This window comes from Myodes glareolus, chromosome 18 (genome assembly GCF_982192425.1).
Source record: "Myodes glareolus chromosome 18, mMyoGla1.1, whole genome shotgun sequence".
Lineage (NCBI taxonomy): Eukaryota > Metazoa > Chordata > Mammalia > Rodentia > Cricetidae > Myodes > Myodes glareolus.
Genome location: NC_142043.1, coordinates 64525289 through 64543567, shown reverse-complemented (window position 1 = coordinate 64543567; position 18279 = coordinate 64525289). Strand labels below are relative to the sequence as shown.

At 43.0% G+C, this 18279-nt stretch overlaps 1 protein-coding gene across 1 annotated transcript in view; it reads right to left on the bottom strand.

Annotated features, from left to right (window-relative positions):
- The window catches only part of Btbd9 (BTB domain containing 9), a 382244-nt gene extending 364204 nt beyond the window's left edge, over positions 1-18040 (bottom strand). Inside the window, exon 1 of the mRNA XM_085679848.2 lies at positions 17892-18040. The gene's annotated coding sequence lies outside the window, so the exon portion shown is untranslated. The remainder of the gene's footprint in view (positions 1-17891) is intronic.
- Positions 18041-18279: the final 239 nt, after the last annotated feature.

The following is an 18279-nucleotide window of genomic DNA, read 5'->3' as shown; positions in this document are numbered from 1 at the left end:
CTGCACTTCCACACCTGCCCTGTGGTTATCCCATGGGTAACAATGTCTAAGGCAACCTACCAGTGCCCAGCACAAACCAGTAAGTACTTAACACCTAACAACTGACGCTGACCCATTATTAGACTACCACACAAAGTCATGGCTGATAAACAGGGCATATGTTGCCCCCACTTACCCCTTGTTGCTAAAAGTCCTTCCCAAAGGGAGAAGAACAGTATCCACTCCCCTCCCAAGGTTCCAAGAATTCCACCAAAGCGCACTCGGGGAAGCAATGAGTGTATTAGGTTCCTTACAGTGGTGCGGATGCTCCTTCCCCACAAAGCTGCTCTGGTAAAGCCTTTATCCAGCGTGGTGGTTTGAATGAGAATGTTCCACTCCCCAGGTTCACGTATTTGAAGGCCTGGTCCAGAGCTGGTGAACGTGTTTGGAAGGGTTAGGAGTTGTAGCCTTGTTGGAGGAGGTATGCCACTAGGAGTGGGGCTTTGAGGTTTCCTGCATGCAGTCACTCCCTCACCCCCTAGCTCCCTCCTCTCTTACTTGTGGATCAGATTTAAGATTTCTCAGCTAAGGTTCCCCACCATGACTCACCCTCTGAAGTTATAAACCTCATAAACTCTTTCTTCTATAAGTTCCGTGGTCACGGTGCCTTAGCACAGCAATAGAGAACTCAAAATACCTAGCAAGGAAAAGAGTTACCCCACAGCCTGTAGGAAGAAGGCCACTTGTTTGTTCCTGGCTGCCCAGACCCGAAATAACCACACAGAAACTGTATTAATTAAATCACTGCTTGGCCTATTAGCTCTAGCTTCTTATTGGTTAACTCTTATATATGAATTTAACCCATTTCTATTAATCTGTGTATCACCACATGCCTGTGGCTTACCAGCAAGGTTCTGGCGTCTGTCTCTGGCAGCGAGCTACATGGCTTCTCACTCACTCTGCCTTCTTTCTCTCAGCATTCAGTTTAGTTTTCCCCGACTAGCTCTATTCTTTTGCCCTATCACAGGCCAAGACAATTTCTTTATTAACCAATGGTATTCACAGCATACAGAGGGGAATCCCACATCAGAGGGGAATCCCCTGCCCTAGTCCTCTGAGCCTATACACTCCAGCCCCTCCCAATGACCATGTGTAATTAAGACAGAGTTGCATAACAGGTGGAAGGGAGCAGCTTAGGTGGGGGTCTCATGATCCTCCCACCCCACCATGAGGAGATGTGCACAGTCAACAAGCCCAGCTGAGACGGTTCCCTCTATGAGATGTGCACAGTCAACAAGCCCAGCTGGGATGGTTCTGGCGTACATTCTCTCTGCACCCCTCTCTTCTACAAAGTCCTTGAGAGTGGAAAGAGGTGACATAGATGTCTGATATCCTCCTCCAATACTATTAAACCTTCAAGTTCTTTCATCATTCCTATCTCAAGAAAGTGGATGTTGGCAAACCATGGGGGTATGTCTTCTACTAAAAAACACAAGCAAGGAAAAAAAAAAGGGGGGGGATAAAAAAATACCAAAACAAGTGCAGTCTACAGTAATAACCTATAATTGTAAACACAAATGTGGAAAGCATCTTAGTGAGTACATCAGTACAAGTAATAGACTTCTCCCCTGGAGCCTATGACTTTCTGGTCACGGGGTCTTTTCTAAGGTCCCAGTACTATATGCAAATTTCCCCCTGGGAACCAGGGGAAGTCAACAAAACTGATTCTATCCAGACCTCCTTGCCCCACTACTGCACAGGCTGGCACATCTCTAGCACTTCCAACAGAAGCATGCAGGATACACAGCTGATTAGGACTTTGGGGCTTAATTCATTAGGGGAGCTAACTCACAGAGAGGAGACACTTCCAACCCACTCCAAGCTTTGTTTCTTCAAGCTCTGCAATCAAAGCAAGCATACAACCTCTTCAGGAACTGAGTCTACTATTCAGTTCTGGCATGCATCCAACAACAATAGCAATAGTCTTATTGTTTTAGAGGCCTCTAGGGTCCCTGTGGCCAACAACTCCCAGGGAGGTAACCCACTCCTAGCAATGGGATTCCCAATTAAACACCTATGGCTTCTTGGAGCATCCACTTCTACCTTTTGTGTGCTCACTAGCATTACAGGCAGAGGATACTACAAACCTTTCCAATCACCTAGGACTGATGAGCTAAATCAGGGATTTTAAGTAATACTACTATTACACATTTTCTCATAATCAAAATTAGCTTATTTAGGGCTGGGGAGATGGTTCAGCAGTTAAGAACAATGACTGTTCTTGCAGAGGACCCAGCACCCACATGGCAGCTCACAACTGTCTGCAACTTCAGTTCCAGAGGATCTGGCATCCTCATACAGACATACATGCCAGTAAAACACCAATGCATATAAAAATAAATAAATCTTTTTTTAATCAGCTTATTTACGAACCTGTAAGAACCTGTAGTAAGAAAACCATGGCATGGAACCGAAAGGCATGAATGCACTGCTATGGAAAGTCTCCAAGGTGCAAGAGAATAGAAAAGTGGTGCATATGCTTAAGAACAGGAAGGAGGTTGGAGAGAAATCAGTTCAGTCATCCTCAATTATGTAATCAATCTGAGACCAGTCAGAGATACGAAGATCCTGTCTCAAAAACAAAAGTAAAAAAGAAAACAACCTAGGACTTCTGGGAAAGACAGCCTAGTGGTTGCCCCTGTGTGAGCTGGACGTATGAGAATCAAGAATTAATCCCAAGGAAAGGAACAGAGGAAACACTTCAGAGATCCATACGGAAACTGGAAGAATTCTGGAAAGAACAAAAACAAAGCTGTGAAGAGAAGACTGAAGACAGCCTTTCCCAAAAGGATAAGCCAACAAAGTCAAGCGGCCCCCTGGGACAAGCCCACAGCCCTCCACAAGCCCCGAATCCAGTTGCAGTGTTGGTGAGACAAGGGCTCCACTCATAAGTCAACAGCAAGAGAAATCCCATCATATCCCTTAGAGGGCAGCAGCCAGGCACTAACCTGAGAGAGAAACTGAACCTCAACTTGCCCTCTGCCTTAGTCCCTGGCTGAAAACACCAGAGAAGCAGCTGTAAAGAGTCAGAGCTAAACCCTGACAAACCAAAGGTGGCAGGACACTCCTGCTCAAGGTAGGAGGTATACAGGAGGAGACAGAGCCAACCATAATGAACTGGAACAGATCTCAGCAACACAGAATTACCCTGACATTTGATAGCTCTGGGCCTAATGCCAAAGAATGGATCAAATTCTGTGGTCACCTATCTTTTGCGGCTGTAGTCCTGAGAACTGTGAATGTGGGCTATCCCCAATACCCATAGTAGCATCCCTCTAACAAGGTCTAATCCAGGGAGACTGGAAGCATGGAAGGATTCCTAGGCTCCTACTGGTCTCAGTACTGTGGCTGTTTTCCTACTCACAACGAACCTGGAAAACATCCTTCAGCCAAAGTAGCCACACAGGGATCAGTCCTTAGGAGTCATCGCAGAAGGCTGCTTAGCCTACAGAATGCAAAGCTAAGTGTGGCCAGCAGAGGCCCTGTTACACAAACAAGGAAAGCAACACCAGACACTTGGAGAATCCACTGAGCAGGCACACAAGTTAAAGAACAAGAGTCCAGGTACTCAGCAGACCTCACCCCTTCCATGCATGTAACTGGCAGCCTCCAATTTCTGAAGGCTCAGAAAGCAGCCTTTTCACCACCCCATTTTTCCCACTGTGTGATTTACCTTTCTCTATGTTTACTCTGTTATATCTGATTTTTTAAAAGTTTTAGAAATTTTTTGTTATTCCCATTCATCTAATTTAGTTTACTTTTTTAAATTTTTAGATGTTTGTTCTGTTCCTTAGTTTCTTTGTTGACCCTTAATTTTCTCCCTTTTTCTTTTCTCCACACTTAGGAGTATTTTGACTTTGCTGTATTGGCTTTTTAAAAAACACCTTTACACTTTTATTTTTTATTGTTCTTCTTATTTTTATCTAAATAAATGATACAGTTACACTTAAACTTTTCAAAGCTGCCAAAAACAAACACTGAAGAAACCCAGTGTCTTAGTGTTTTTATCGCTGTGAAGAGACACCATTACCAAACCAACTCATAAAGGAAAGCATTTAATTGGAGGCTCACTGAGTTTCAGAGGTTTAGTCCATTATCATCATGGCAGGAAGCACAGTGCTGGAAAAGTAGCTGAGAGTTTTACATTCCTGGTCATAGGCAGTAGGCACAGACAGACAAGACAGACAGACAGACTGACTGACTGGGCCTGTTGTGGGCTTGTGAAATCTCAAAGCCCACCCAAACAACACATCCCTTCTAGCACACCTCCTCCCCCTTCCCTGACAGCTCACCACTAGAGACTAACAATGCAAACATATGAGCCTATGGGACCAATGTCATTCAAAGCACCACACCCAGCCTCTTTAATAAAGGAAAGCCTGATTTCCAATGTAGGAGAATGAAACTAGACACGTCTCTCATCCTCCACAAAAATCAATTTAAACTAAATCAAAGACCTTAAGGTAAGTCCTGAGACAGTAAAAGCAGTAGAGGAAAACATCAATGCGACGCTTCCGCATACAGGCATGAGCAGAGGCTTTCTGAACAAGACTCCAGCAGGAGATAGTCCCAAATGACAAGGGAGATGACATTAAATTTAAAAGTTCTGCACAGCAAAGAGAACAACCCACAGAATAAAGAGAAAGTCTGAAGAATAAGAACAAGAAGAAAGGAAACTTTGCCAACTACACATCAGACGGGTTTAATATTCAGGATCTAGAAAGAACTGCACAATTTAAACAAACACAAAATACATCTGACTAACCAATAAACGGGCTAACACACTAAACAGACAGGTTGGTCTTAAGAGGAAAAAATACAGGGGCTGGAGAGATGGCTCAGCAGTTAAGAGCACTGACTGCTCTTTCAGAGGACCTGGGTTCAATCCCAGCACCCATATGGCAACTTACAACTCTCTGTAACTCCAGGATCCAGCATCCTCACACAGATATACATATAAGCTAAAACACATAAAATAAAATAAATATTTTTTAAAAAGAGAGAGAAAATACAAATTGCCAATAAAGAGTTTTAAAAGTGCTCATCTTTAGTCATCAGGAAGTTAATGCTTTGACAGTTTATCTTATCCCAGTAATCAAGAAAACAATGAACAGAAATCACAGGGGAGGATGTGGGTGGAAGAAGGGAAACTATTATTCACTGCTGGTGTACACCTTGTAGAGCTACAATGAAAATCAACATGGAGGCTCCTTAAAGAAAAAAAAAAACTAAAACAACCATATGACCTACCTAGACAACTCGGAGTGTAAAACATACCAGAGACACTTACACAGCCACACACACTGCAGCACTGTTCACAGTAGACAGGAATGGGCCAATCTAGATGTCCATCAACAGAGGAAAATGTGATTCATATACACAATGGGACTTTCTGCAGCCATGAAGAAAGAAATCATGACATTTGTAGGAAAATGGATGTAACTGGAAATCATGTTAAACAAAATAAGCTACACAAGGGAGAGACAAACACTGCATTTTTCCCTTGAATATTAACTATATGTTATATATTACATTTATATATTTGTAGGTCAAAAAAACTAGAAACGGGCTCATGAGAGGAAAGGAGGAAATCTTAAGGGAGGTAGGAAGTATCAAGGATAATAAACACAATAGGAGCAGACGCGGAAGACAAATCAGAAAAGAAACTAATCAGAGCAGGAAGCGGTCATGTTGGAGAGCAGTGGGGAAGGGGAGCAAATGAGAGTAACAATAACAACATACGTATGAAGACTCCAAGACAGAATCCATTCTTACTTTAAGATCTTTTAAAGTGAATATTAAACAATGACGCAAGCTATATTTACATAGGCTATTTCTTTCTTTTATTTTTTAGTGCTCGCGTCCTCAAACACACTAATAAGCAAGTGTTCTACTACTAAGTTATGTCCGCAGCCCTGTGAAATTAAATTTTAAATGTCTAATTGATTATTTTTTCTATGTTTATTTATTTAGAAATGGGGCTCCAGGGCAGTAGTGGTGCACGCCTTTAATCCCAGCACTCAGGAGGCAGTGGCAGGTATATCTCTCTGAGTTCAAAGCCAGCCTGGTCTACAGAGTGAGTTTCAGGACAGTCAAGGCTACACAGAAAAGCTCTGTCTCAGAAAACCAAAACAGAAAATAAATGTGTTCTTGGATGTCAGAAGATATCTTTTGGGAGTCAATTCTCTTCTACCATGTGGATTCCAAGAATCAAATTCGGGTTGTCAAGCTTGACAGCAAGCACCTTTACATTCCCAGTCACAGTCTCCCGGTAGAATGGATATTCCAAAGGCAGTTCTTGGCCAATCTTGTTCGTTTCTATATTCAAACACTAGAAGTGTCCTTGACATTAAAGAAGCACTTGATAAATTTCTGTTGAATCAATCAGTGAGCCAATGATAGCACAGGAACTGTAATGTGGGGTAAAGATTACAAACTTACTCTCAACTTCTACACCATTTGGTATTTTGTACAAAAATCATCTATTACCTGCTGCAAAAGTGATTTTAAAATAGTTAATGAGTTGGCGCAGATGAAATATTACCAATATTCTCCATTAGACTACCTTTCACCTCTAGACTTCAGCAAGGTATGGAAAATGGTGTAGCATCAGTAGCATTAGGCTTCATTAGTGCTCTTCACAATGTTGATATCAAGGCTCAAAACACAACTATTTCAATGGGAAACAATTTGTTACCACCTACTAAAGCTCAAGATTTGAATACCATGTGTCTCAACAAATTCCAGTGTACACATCCTACAGTAAGGTGGTTGTGGGGTGTATGCAAGATCACAATATCTTGATAGATAAAAAAATTCACTATCTACAAGTTAAGACAAATCAGTGAGAAGGTCGGAGGACAGTGACAATTCTTTATGAACATGGTTTCGTGGAACCATGCTAATGATTCACACAGTCAAAAATAAACAAATAAATGAACAAAAATGGGAAGAGTGGAGCCTAACATGAAGTACAATCAAATGAAACAAGACTTCATTTCAAGGGGACACCACGACTACACCAAAGGAAGGAGTGACAGGAGAATTCACCCTGTAACTTTAGAACACAGTGTTTGGAACACAGCCTCCAGCTAACACTAAGAAAGAATGTTGCCATCTAGTTGATGAGCTTCTTTTTCACAGAGGTACAAGGCAGCAATCTCAAACCTACTTTCTGGGTACATTTAGCAGTAAGCAAATGAGTGAATAAACTGTTGATAGACGGAGCTAGATGTTAGCACCTTGGGAAAAAAGTTACATATATGAAAAACAAATAGCTACAATAAACCCTGCAGTATAGGAGATACTATAGTATATAGTACAAATATAGAAATCACACACACACACACACACACACACACACACACACACACCAGTCTAAATAGCTATTTGTTAAGAAAGTCTACAAGCAAGGATATCTGGTAGTTACAGCCATACGTAAAACTGAATATTGCATCTATATGCATGGCTAGGGTTCTTTGATTCTGGGACAAGAATAAGGAAAATACCAGACAGACCTGGACTATTTTGAATCAGAAAAAAGAGGGTATCCAGAAACCATGGGAACAAGCCAGAAATGCACACACAGCACCATCTTGAAAAGATTCCCATTAGTCAAATCTGGGATAGTTTTATTTAATAAATGAGGATAAAGAATGCTGACTTAATTAACAGCCTAAGAATACAAATTCACAAAGGTAGTAACTAAACAATTAGATAATGGGGAAAACCAACCAATAATTGTAAAAGAAATGATGATACTGGTAAATCTCCATTTGGCAACAACCTTGTCAACAAATTCAGCAAAGAATTATTCAAGAATGCTACAGTAGTAGGAGGCTTGAATAGTAACAGGTGCCCAGTCTCAAAGTCTCCTCAGAAGACACTAAATACAGGAGAAAAACAGCATCGCACACATTACTGTGGAGAGGCCAGCAGACCCATCTGAGTCAAGTGACTGAAGCTAACAAGAGGACAATATCTCAAAAGGAAGCACTGAAGAACACTGCGGTGTTCCTGCCAAAAGATCTAACCAGGCAAACCTAAGAAACACTGCACCAGAGCAAAATTTATTTATGCGTGGATAAAAAGTCATTATGAAATCCATGGTTTTGTACAACTAATATATGCTAATGAGGGGGAAGTGGTGTGGGACAATGGTCTGTATTCTGTCAGTTATATTTTAAATAAATGCTGATTGGCCAGTAGCCAGGCAGGAAGTATAGGTGGGACAACCAGACAGGAAGTAGAGGTGGGTCAAGGAGAACAGGAGAATTCTGGGAAGAGGATGCAGTCCTGATCCAGCCACAAAGCAAGCAAGTGTGACTGCCTCGCCAAAAAAGGTACCAAGTCACATGGCTAACATACACAAAAATAATGGGCTAATGTATGTTATAAAAGTTAATAAGAAGCCTAAGCTAATGGGTCAATCAGTTCATAACTAATGTAGACCTCTGTGTGATTTCTTTGGGACTTGATGATTGAGGGAACTAGGCAGGACAGAAACTCTGACAACACTCAGGAGGCAGAGGCAGGCGGATCTCTGTGAGTTCGAGGTCAGTCTGGTCTATAAGAGCTAGTTCCAGGGCAGGTTCCAAAGCTACAGAGAAACCCTGTCTTGAAAAAAACCAAAAACAAAAATAATAATAATAATTAGAGTCCATATTTCTAGGAATGTAGACAATAGGATGAGTCAGAGTAACTCAGTCAAAATGCTAGGACCCAAATCAAAATAACTGAATTACAACACAAACAGAACACATTTATTTTGTGGAGACTTAATAAACACTTCGACAGAAGGAATAAGTGATGCAGACAGAAGAGAGATTACCTACTGAATCTCAGGTATTACATTGTTTGAGATAAGAGTTCAAGGGTGTCTGGCCAACATATAAAAGAAAGAGTTTACTGGGGACTTACAGTTTCAGAGGGTGAGTCCATAACCATCACAGCAGAGGGCATAGTGGGAAACCAGCAAGCATGGCATTAGAACAGGAGCATCTAATCCACAGGGAGGAGGCAGTAGTACTAACTGGTAATGGTAAAGCCCAGCCTAGCCCCAGTGACAAGCTCCCTCCAACAAGGCCACACCATTTAATCATTCCCAAACAGTTCCACCAACTGAGGACCAAACATTTAAATATATGGGGCCATTCTCATTCATACCACCATTAAAAAAAAATAAGTTCTAAATTTACTTCAAAAGCTATTGATTACCTTGAAAAATTATCTTTCTTTCTCTAAAACATGTTGTACCTAGAAATAAAACCAAATGATTACATAAAACATATCATTCAAAAAACAAGGCACTTGTTCATAGAGTAATCATCACTGCCACCTATCAGGCACCTGTCCTCTCTAACCATAAATATTTTATCAAATTAACTTCAATCATTTAAGCATTTGATTAAGATTCTGACTTGCTCTAACAATTTTTGCACACTCTGCAGAATGTGTGTCTGTGTGTGTGTTCATCAGGACATTCACATGCTAGGACCTCATGCTGAAACCAGGAGTGATGTGGGATGTCCTTCTGTATAAGTGTTGCTTTTTTTGGATAATGAATAAAGCTGTTTCGGCCAATGGCTTAGCAGAGTAGAGCCAGGTAGGAAATCTGAACAGAGATATAGAGAGAAAGTAGATGGAGTCAAAGAAACACCATGTAGCTATCAAAGGAAAAAGACACTGCTGGAACCTTTCCAGTAGGTCACAGTCTCATGACAATACACAAATTAATAGAAATGGGTTAATTTAAGATATAAGAGCTAGGTAGGAATACACCTAAGTCATTGATCAAGCAGTGTTGCAATTAATATAGTTTCTGGGTGATAAGTCGAGACTGGGTTCTGGGAAATGAACAAGCAGCCTCCGTTAACACAGGAGTTGACACTAACTAGAAAAGGCATTGGTATTAAGAGTGAGCCTAGGGCTGAAACTCAGTGCCATCTCTCACTGGTTACAAACTACAGACAGATTGTTCCCCATTCTGGAACTCACGTGGCTCGTTAGTACAATGGGGATAGTTGTCAGGTTTTCAAGATCATTATTAGAATTAAAGAATACGTGGACAGGGTCTCACCTCACATTATTACTGCCACTCGATCCATGGCCCTTAGTTGTTAATAACTCATGTAATAGTCAGCTTTCTATCACTGTGACAAACGCCTGAGAAGTCGAAAGGAGAAAAGATGCGCTTGTGCTGGCAGAGGCTTCAGTTAACCAAGTGGCTGGTCCACTGCCTTTCTGACCCGTGCTGAAGCAGTGCATCATGGCAGAAAGCACATGGTGTACTTACCTCACAGGGGCTAGGAAGCAAAGCCACAAACACGATTGGGATGGAGCCCCAGCTACCTTCTATAATGGCATGGCTCAATAATCTAAATTCCTCCTAGCAGTTCCTACCTCCTAAAGTTCTGCTATTTTCCAACAATGCCATCGGCATTAACAGAACTCTGGGAAATATTTGAGATCCAAACCGTACCAGGCACTCTCCCTACATGCATGCTGCATCTTGCATTTGGAACAGCCTCCAGAGATCCAAGCATTAAGGCTTGGCGTCTAGTCTGTGATTAGCAGAGGACAGGAGTCTACCTTCGGGAGGTAAAGCCTAGTGGGAGATTTCATGTCATTGGGACCATACCCTCAAAAGTGACTGTGGAACCCTGGATTCTCTAACTATGCTGTGCTTCCCCAACACAAATACATATTGCAGGCCTAAAAGGAATAAGTGTCCGATTGTGGACATAAAACTCTTAAACTGTAAGCCAAAATAACCCTTTTTCTTATTAAGTTGGTTTATGTCAAGTTTTACCACAGTAAAAGAAAGCTGACTAGCACACTGAGTATGCCTCCCAAATCATGAACTGCAAGGACACAGACCGCTGGAATCATTTTATGTCTCATATTGAGATGCAAAAAGCAGCCCAGGAGGACTAATATATCCAGATTTATGGCTTGGTTTTTTTTGTTTTTACTTTTGGTAAGGTCTCACATATCCCAAGCTTGTTTCTTATTCATTGTGTAGCTGAAGATGGCCGTGAACTTCTGAGCCTCCGGCCTCTACCTCCCAAATGCTGGGAGTACAGGCATGGGCAGTTGTGTGCCACCATGACCAGTTTATTCAGTATTAGAGATCAAACTCAGGTTTCCATGTGTGGGAGGCATGGCTAGATCTTAAATGTCCTCCAAAGGCCTCCATCAAGAAAGCTATATCCTCAGTTCCAGACTTGTTATAATTCTGAAAGATTACAATGGCTTATGAATTGAAATCAAAACAGAACACTTACCTACTCAACAAGCACAAGTCCCTAGCCTGCAATCAATATTTATAAAGCTTAACATATTCCTTGTAGCAGTCTATTTTCTTTCTCTAATTGCACTCTCTCTTCCACCAAATTACAAATTGGATTGCAAAGAAAAAAAGCTAAACATCTGTACTCTTCATGGCTCCTCGCATATAAAAAGCTTATAAATTTAACTTCAAGTTCTCAATACACTGTTCTTGTAAGAATAACCTGAACATTTGAAAAATCAGGCATCCTCCCCCATGCCCGACAACATATACGTGCACACATTCACTGCCTACTGACAATCAGCTTATGTGCCCAGAACAATGATCATTTCTTCCTGCCTATAGCTTCACATAAAATCTGGAGAGTCAGCAACTACTTAATATCTTGACAGAGAAAACAAGTAAGAGAACAAACTCCTTTTCTACTTCCTATTAGAAAAAAGAGAAATAATACTAACATCTGTGCTGTACACTAGAAGTCCTTGGTACATGTGACACAGAGGATCTAAGGTACATCCACAAACAACCTAAGACTCAGAGTCCTCTACATCCTGGTTTCCATGGTTAAACTTCCTGTTTCTTTCCTTAGCTTTGCACAGTTCATCCAACTTTCTGTAAACTCTCTAGAAACCAAGAGTATATTATTGCTTCCCTAACAGTGAGAACGCACACGGGAATTCTGGCACACATTGCTCACTGTGACTTTGGGTTCTAGCTTGTTTTCTGTTACTGTGGTAACACATTGACTAAAACCAACTTGGGCAGGAAAGAGTTTATTTCCTTTTACAGTCCATCAATGGAGGAAGTTGGGGGAGGAGCTCCAGCAGAAATTTGAAGGCAGGAAGTGAAGCTGAGACCTCGAAAGAACACTGTTTCCTGACTTCCTCCATAGCTTCTGCAACTTTCTTATCCCACTCAGGACCACTTGTCCAGGGATGGCAACAGAACAGTGGGCTGGGTCCTCCACATCAATTATTGATCAAGAATAGGCCCTACAGACAGGCCTACAGATCAATCTGAAGGAGGTAATTTCTCAATTACTTCCCAACTGACTCTCATTTGTGTCACATGCACAAAACCCAGCTGATTTTACAACCTGAACTATCATTCTTCTACAGTAAGAAAAGGGGTGAGGAGAAAGAAACTAACACAAAGCCAGATGCACAAGCTACACATGGGTCTGTTAAAATCTTTTCTGTCATTATCTCCTGTGTGAGATTAATAGTATCCTCATTTACAGTAATGAACGCACGAGAGCAATCAGTGCGAAGGACATACAATCACCCGCAGGGTCAGCAATTCAAAGGGTTCGTGCAGACACTGACACATAGTGCAGGCATTTGGTAGCTTCTGGAGACGACAACTACAGCGAGCTCTACGGAAGTACTCAGGTGAAGGGCCTACAGTCTGGAAACGATTACATCCTGATTCTGCTCTGAACTTCTACTGGTTCTCCAAAAAGTTCAACATCTTCTTCATGGCCATGCTCATTCCTCTTCTAGTCACAGGGGTCTACGCCAGTTATTTACAAGTTTGACCCCAGCACATCACCTGGACACTTAGTTCAAGACCAGTCTAGGCTTGCGCCTTCTGAAACAGAGAACAGGCCTGGATTTCTGGTTTTACCAAGGCCTCCATGTACTTCTGATGCAGGCTCAAGTCTGGGAACTGCCATGGTTTTGAGGTTCTCCAGAGCTAACACATTGGAAGCATAATCCTCAGAGCAACTGTGTAAAGAGACAGGGCATTTGTGAGGTAATAAGACATGAAGGCCTCAGTTGTCACTCCAGGACTGAGGTTCCTATAGAAGGAGAAAAGGACAGACAGACACCATCCCTCACCACAAAATCTACCAAATGACCTTGGCCATCTCAACTTCTAGAACTCTGAGGAAACAAATTTCTGTTGTTTATAAACTCTTAAGTTTTCAGTGTTTCCTCACAGAAACAGAACAGACTGAGAGCTGGTCTGGCCAAGAAATGACCTGAGTTTAAATGCCAACTCACCTGTTACTTTCCCAAGTTTCATTCACTGTCCTAATTACCATTCTGGTTTTTGTTTCTGTTTATTTTTATGTAGTTGGACCAATTACTTCCACATATATTACTATTATTGTTTGCAAGGCATGCACTGATACCAAGAACAGACTGTAATATTCAGTCTTCACAATAATTCCTTAATTCCAACAAAAAGTCAATGATAAAAGACATTAATTTGTACAAGGTCCCTTAGCCAATAAATAGTATAATATGGTGCTGGCCTACTTCCAGAGTTCCCAAAGTTAATGACTATCCTATATGCTCCTTAGGAAACTGCTACTCCTGTGGTCTCAGCTGTCATTTGTGCACTACACTGCTCCTGGTCCTCTCCAACTGAAGTAGAATTCTGAACTACCTACCTAGTGGACCTATCGACTGAAACTCCCCATAAGCTCCTGAAAATTAACAGAGCAGCATTGTCTCTTCACACTTAAACCATCCCTCCTTTACTTTCTAATTCAACGGCATCATAGTCACCCACCTGGTCACAGTAAGCATGTCATCTTGAACTTTTCTCCCTCCCCTTACATGTGTTCTTAAATTTGTAAACTTTTAACAACTAAAATGTTTCTGAACTCTAAACCATGCCACTTTCCTATCCTGAGATAACCAGCACATCTCCACCTCTCCATACTAAAGCAACCTATGTGGGACTGTTGATTACTTCCTGACGATGTGTTTGATCTACTTTCCTTGGTTTTCCATTGCCAATTAAATAAGCGGTGGGTCTAGACTTCTTAGAATAGAGAGGGCCAGGAGTAGTGGCACACAACGCTTTAATCAAGAGGTGCAGGCAGGCTCTGTGAGTTGAAGGCCAGCCTTGTCTACATAATAAGTTCTTAGACTACCAGGGCTATCTCTCTCTCTCTCTCTCTCTCTCTCTCTCTCTCTCTCTCTCTCTCCCTGACATACACACACACACACACACACACACACACACACACACGTAGAATGAAAGATCCCTTCATAATTTGTCTTTAATGTATCTATCCTATCTCCACTGCCACACATTATGCTGGTAAGGAACAACTCAAGACATTTCCAAAAGGACAATTTTAATGTTCAGCAACATTTCTTAGACTGTCTACCTAGAAAGTTCCCCTCCTCCTCACACACAGCAAAAACCTATTTAACCCTTGGGCCTAACGTCTATCCTCTTCTCATCTTGCAACATCAATGTTTTCTCAAATATGGTTAATTCCTCTGGCACTTTATTAATTCTCAAAGTGATTAACTTATCACAACATATAACAGTTTATTGTCTCTGATGAACACTTGTATGCCAAATGTATTACAGCATCTCATTCATCTATGTCCTCTCAGCACATGACAGAAGAGCTAGTTATAGCTAGCACCTCATAAATATTTGCTGAGTCGTTGAATAATGCAACGTTTGCCGAGTAGCGCTACACATCTCACTTAGCAACTCAACCTCAGGCTTACAGAGCACTCTAAGGATTTTGTCTTTTCGTGGGGAGGGAGGACAAGAGTGAGACAGAACCTCACGGAGCCCTGGCTAGCTTCAAAGTCACTGTTACAGAGAACATTGTTGAATCCCTGAGCCTCCTGCCTTTATTTTCCAAGTGCTGAGATTACAAGTGTGTGTCACTACAAACAGTTCAAGAACTTTCTAATAACAAAAACTTTAATAAAGATAATCTGATACTCTCCTACAATGTGTAATTACTGTCAGATCTTTTCGTCAACGGTTCTCGGTCTCTCTCTTCAGACAGACTCCCTTTCTAGCTAACATTATTTGTATTTTTGTCACAGGATTAGCAGTTACTGCTCAGCAGGGTGCTGAGATCATCTCAATGGAAACTGTGTCACTAACTATGGTCAGATGATGACTTTGGTTACATCATTTCTGTAAAGGTCCAGAACAGCAGCCTAAAGCCATTAGGTAGATTTTGGGGGTCGAGCCATGCAGTACGGACAACCTAGGGCAAATGCACAGGACTTAAGTATTTATTCCAATTACTAAATAAAATTGAAGGACATAGCCATCTGATCCTGGCTCAACTAGATATCCTTTAAGCAAGAATAACATTTATTTTTAGACATGGCACAGTGGCGCATATCTGTCTGTATTCTCGGTAACCTGGAGGCTGAGTGAGGAGGATCATACTAAGTACTAAGTCTGAGGCCAACACGTTCTACACAAGTTCTAGGCCAGCCAGGGATATGGATATGTGTGTGTGTGTGTGTATGTGTGTGTGTGTATGCATACGTATATATATATATACGTATATATATATATATATATATATATATGACCCTATCTCAAGAAACAAATAAGTAGATTGTTTTTCAAAGAATAACACTTGAAACTTACTGCTGTCTTAGACTTTATTCTGATGAATGCCAACTCATCCCCCACGCAAACAGACTCTGCTCTAGTCTGATTTTCTGTTACTATGATAAAACATTAATCAAACCCACTATGGGGGAGGGTTTATTTTTACAGGTTAATTGCCCATCATCAAGAAAAGCCAAGGCTGGAACCTGAAGGCAAGAGCCAGGTGCTGCTTACTGGCTTGCCTTCCCTCCAACCCAGGACCACCTGCCAAGAGGTGACTCTGCAGGGATTGGGGAGGCACTCCTACATCAACTATCACTTCAGAAGTGCCCCCACAGAAGGAACACAAGTCAATCTGAAGAAAACAATTCCTCAATAGAGGTCCCTCTTCCCAGGGATACTAATTTGTGTCAAGCTGACAAAAACTAGCCACAGGCTCCACCCTATTATTAATAGCTGTCTCTAACACCTTTCCTCCCTGCTAATTTTCTCCACTATTTCAGTAGAAAACTTTCTCTGCTCCAGTCAAGCAGGCCTCCTTAAAACATCTCCACCACCCAACAAACAAATTCACACTAAAGTTTCACAACAGGATTTCTTAATCCTTTCCTAATTCCAATTTTATACTTCTTCCAAAGGCCAGTCTTAATTTTGCCTGCCAGAGTTCCTTAGCTGACCTCCTCTTGTCCAAATTTCTCCTATACTACAGCCCCATCTAATAGTACTGCCTCCTTTAGTCCCATGATTCTTGTACATAGATACTCTTTCTCTTCCTGACTAGACTCATCTACTCACTTGTGGTCCCAAAACCCTCTCACTAATTTAGCACAGCTCTGGAACGAGAGGAGCAGTTTTATCAACTATGTGAAGGCTGAGACCAGATGCTTCTCAGGTACTGATAAACCATTTATGCACAGTCTGAAGCTCTAGCTATTTTGTGTCTACACTGTAGCATGCGGTTTTCTAGGAGACACAGGCAGAAATGAAAAACGGAGGACACTAGTCCTAAAAGTTCGTAAAAAAGCAGTGGATCCTGGGTATTCCCCTTTACAGAGCAAGCTTTACTGACTCCAAGACGTGAGAAGTTCAGATGCCATACTTGACAGTGCCTTGGTTTAAAAAAAAAAAACAAAAAAACAAAAAACTGAACCTCTTTGGATTGTAGAGCTGGGTGGAAACTGAAGCTATGTCACTCGGGCTTTATGCATAAATCATGATTAAATATCAGTGCTCCCTATCTTGTCACTGGTTCTAAGCATCGCCTTTAACAGGTAACGGGGGAAAAACAATTTCTTCGGTTTGTCTCCCTTACTCCTTCCCCAAGGATGGTTGGGACAACCACCACACATCCAACCCACTGTAGTCCAGAGCTCTACGACAGTACCAACGGGCAGCTAACTGCATCTTTTTCCTCCAGCTCCACCATTCCAGCCTACACATGGAATTCGATCTATATTTTCATACGATAAATAACAGCCTGCAATGCATCTAGGGAAAACAAACACAAAAGGCAGGGCTGCCCCACCCTCGCGGCCCTTGAAATGGCCCAAAGCACAGCACAGTTCTCGGGGGAAAAAAAATAAGCAATTTTGAATCTATCAGAAAATAACAATACTTGATGGGTAAGGTCCTCTGGCTTCAAAATGTGTACCAACACCGGATAAAAATGTCAGAATATCACGTGGGCATACACGTGAGGCCAGAAAGTCCGGGCAACAGGTTGGCCGCCCAGCATCTACATTGACAGGTCGCCTTTCCCAGGTCGTGGGTGTGCCCGAATCTCGCGTAGGCAGAGGCTCATAACTCTCTCCCTAACTACACGAAGCCCTTCGCGGCTAACCCAAAACTCTGGGAACCCCCAACCCCGAGGGTCCCTGTTTCCGCGTGTGTCAGGCTCGCACAGTCGCATCTCTTGTCCTGGCGCGGAGGTTGCTGAGGAACGCGGGCTTCTCCCGCTTCGAATTCCTCAGTGGAAGGGAAACTGGCAGCGTCACCCCGGCATCCAATCCCTTGTCCCTCCGTACCCTTTTCCAGCGCGCCCCCAGAGCGCCAGGCCCGGGAACTGACCCTCGTCAGTCCCCGTCCCCGCCCCCGGAACCAGCGGCCGAGGGGCGTGGAGCGGCGCGCGCGGGTACGGCGGGGGGCGCGCGTCTCCGCGCCCCGGGCCCGCGCAGCAGGTGCGGCCAGCAGGCCCCACCTCCCCCGAGCGGTCCCGGCGACTCACCCCGACGATGTTCCTCAGCGACCTAGCCGCCGCCACATACGTCTCCTCCGCCTGCAGCGACCCGGCCTCGTGGCCACCGCCCCCTCGACCGCCGCCGTCGCCGCCTTCCCCGCCGCCGCCGTCGCGGCGCGCGCCCGCCTTCACGCACACCGCCGTGGCCGCGCACGCGCGTTGCGCGCTGGCGTCACTTAGCAACGGATCAACCGTGGGCCGGTAGGACCCAGGATTTCGGGGCCCCAGGTCGCCTCAGGCGGGGTCTTGCGGCGCGTCTCCGCCCGTCGGAGCCACTATCCCTCCTAAACTGGGCCCTCAGGGTGTGGCTGCCCTGCCGGCACCTGGCTCAGGGTAAGTCACGTCATCATACGTCACTGAATAGCGTCATCGGTCA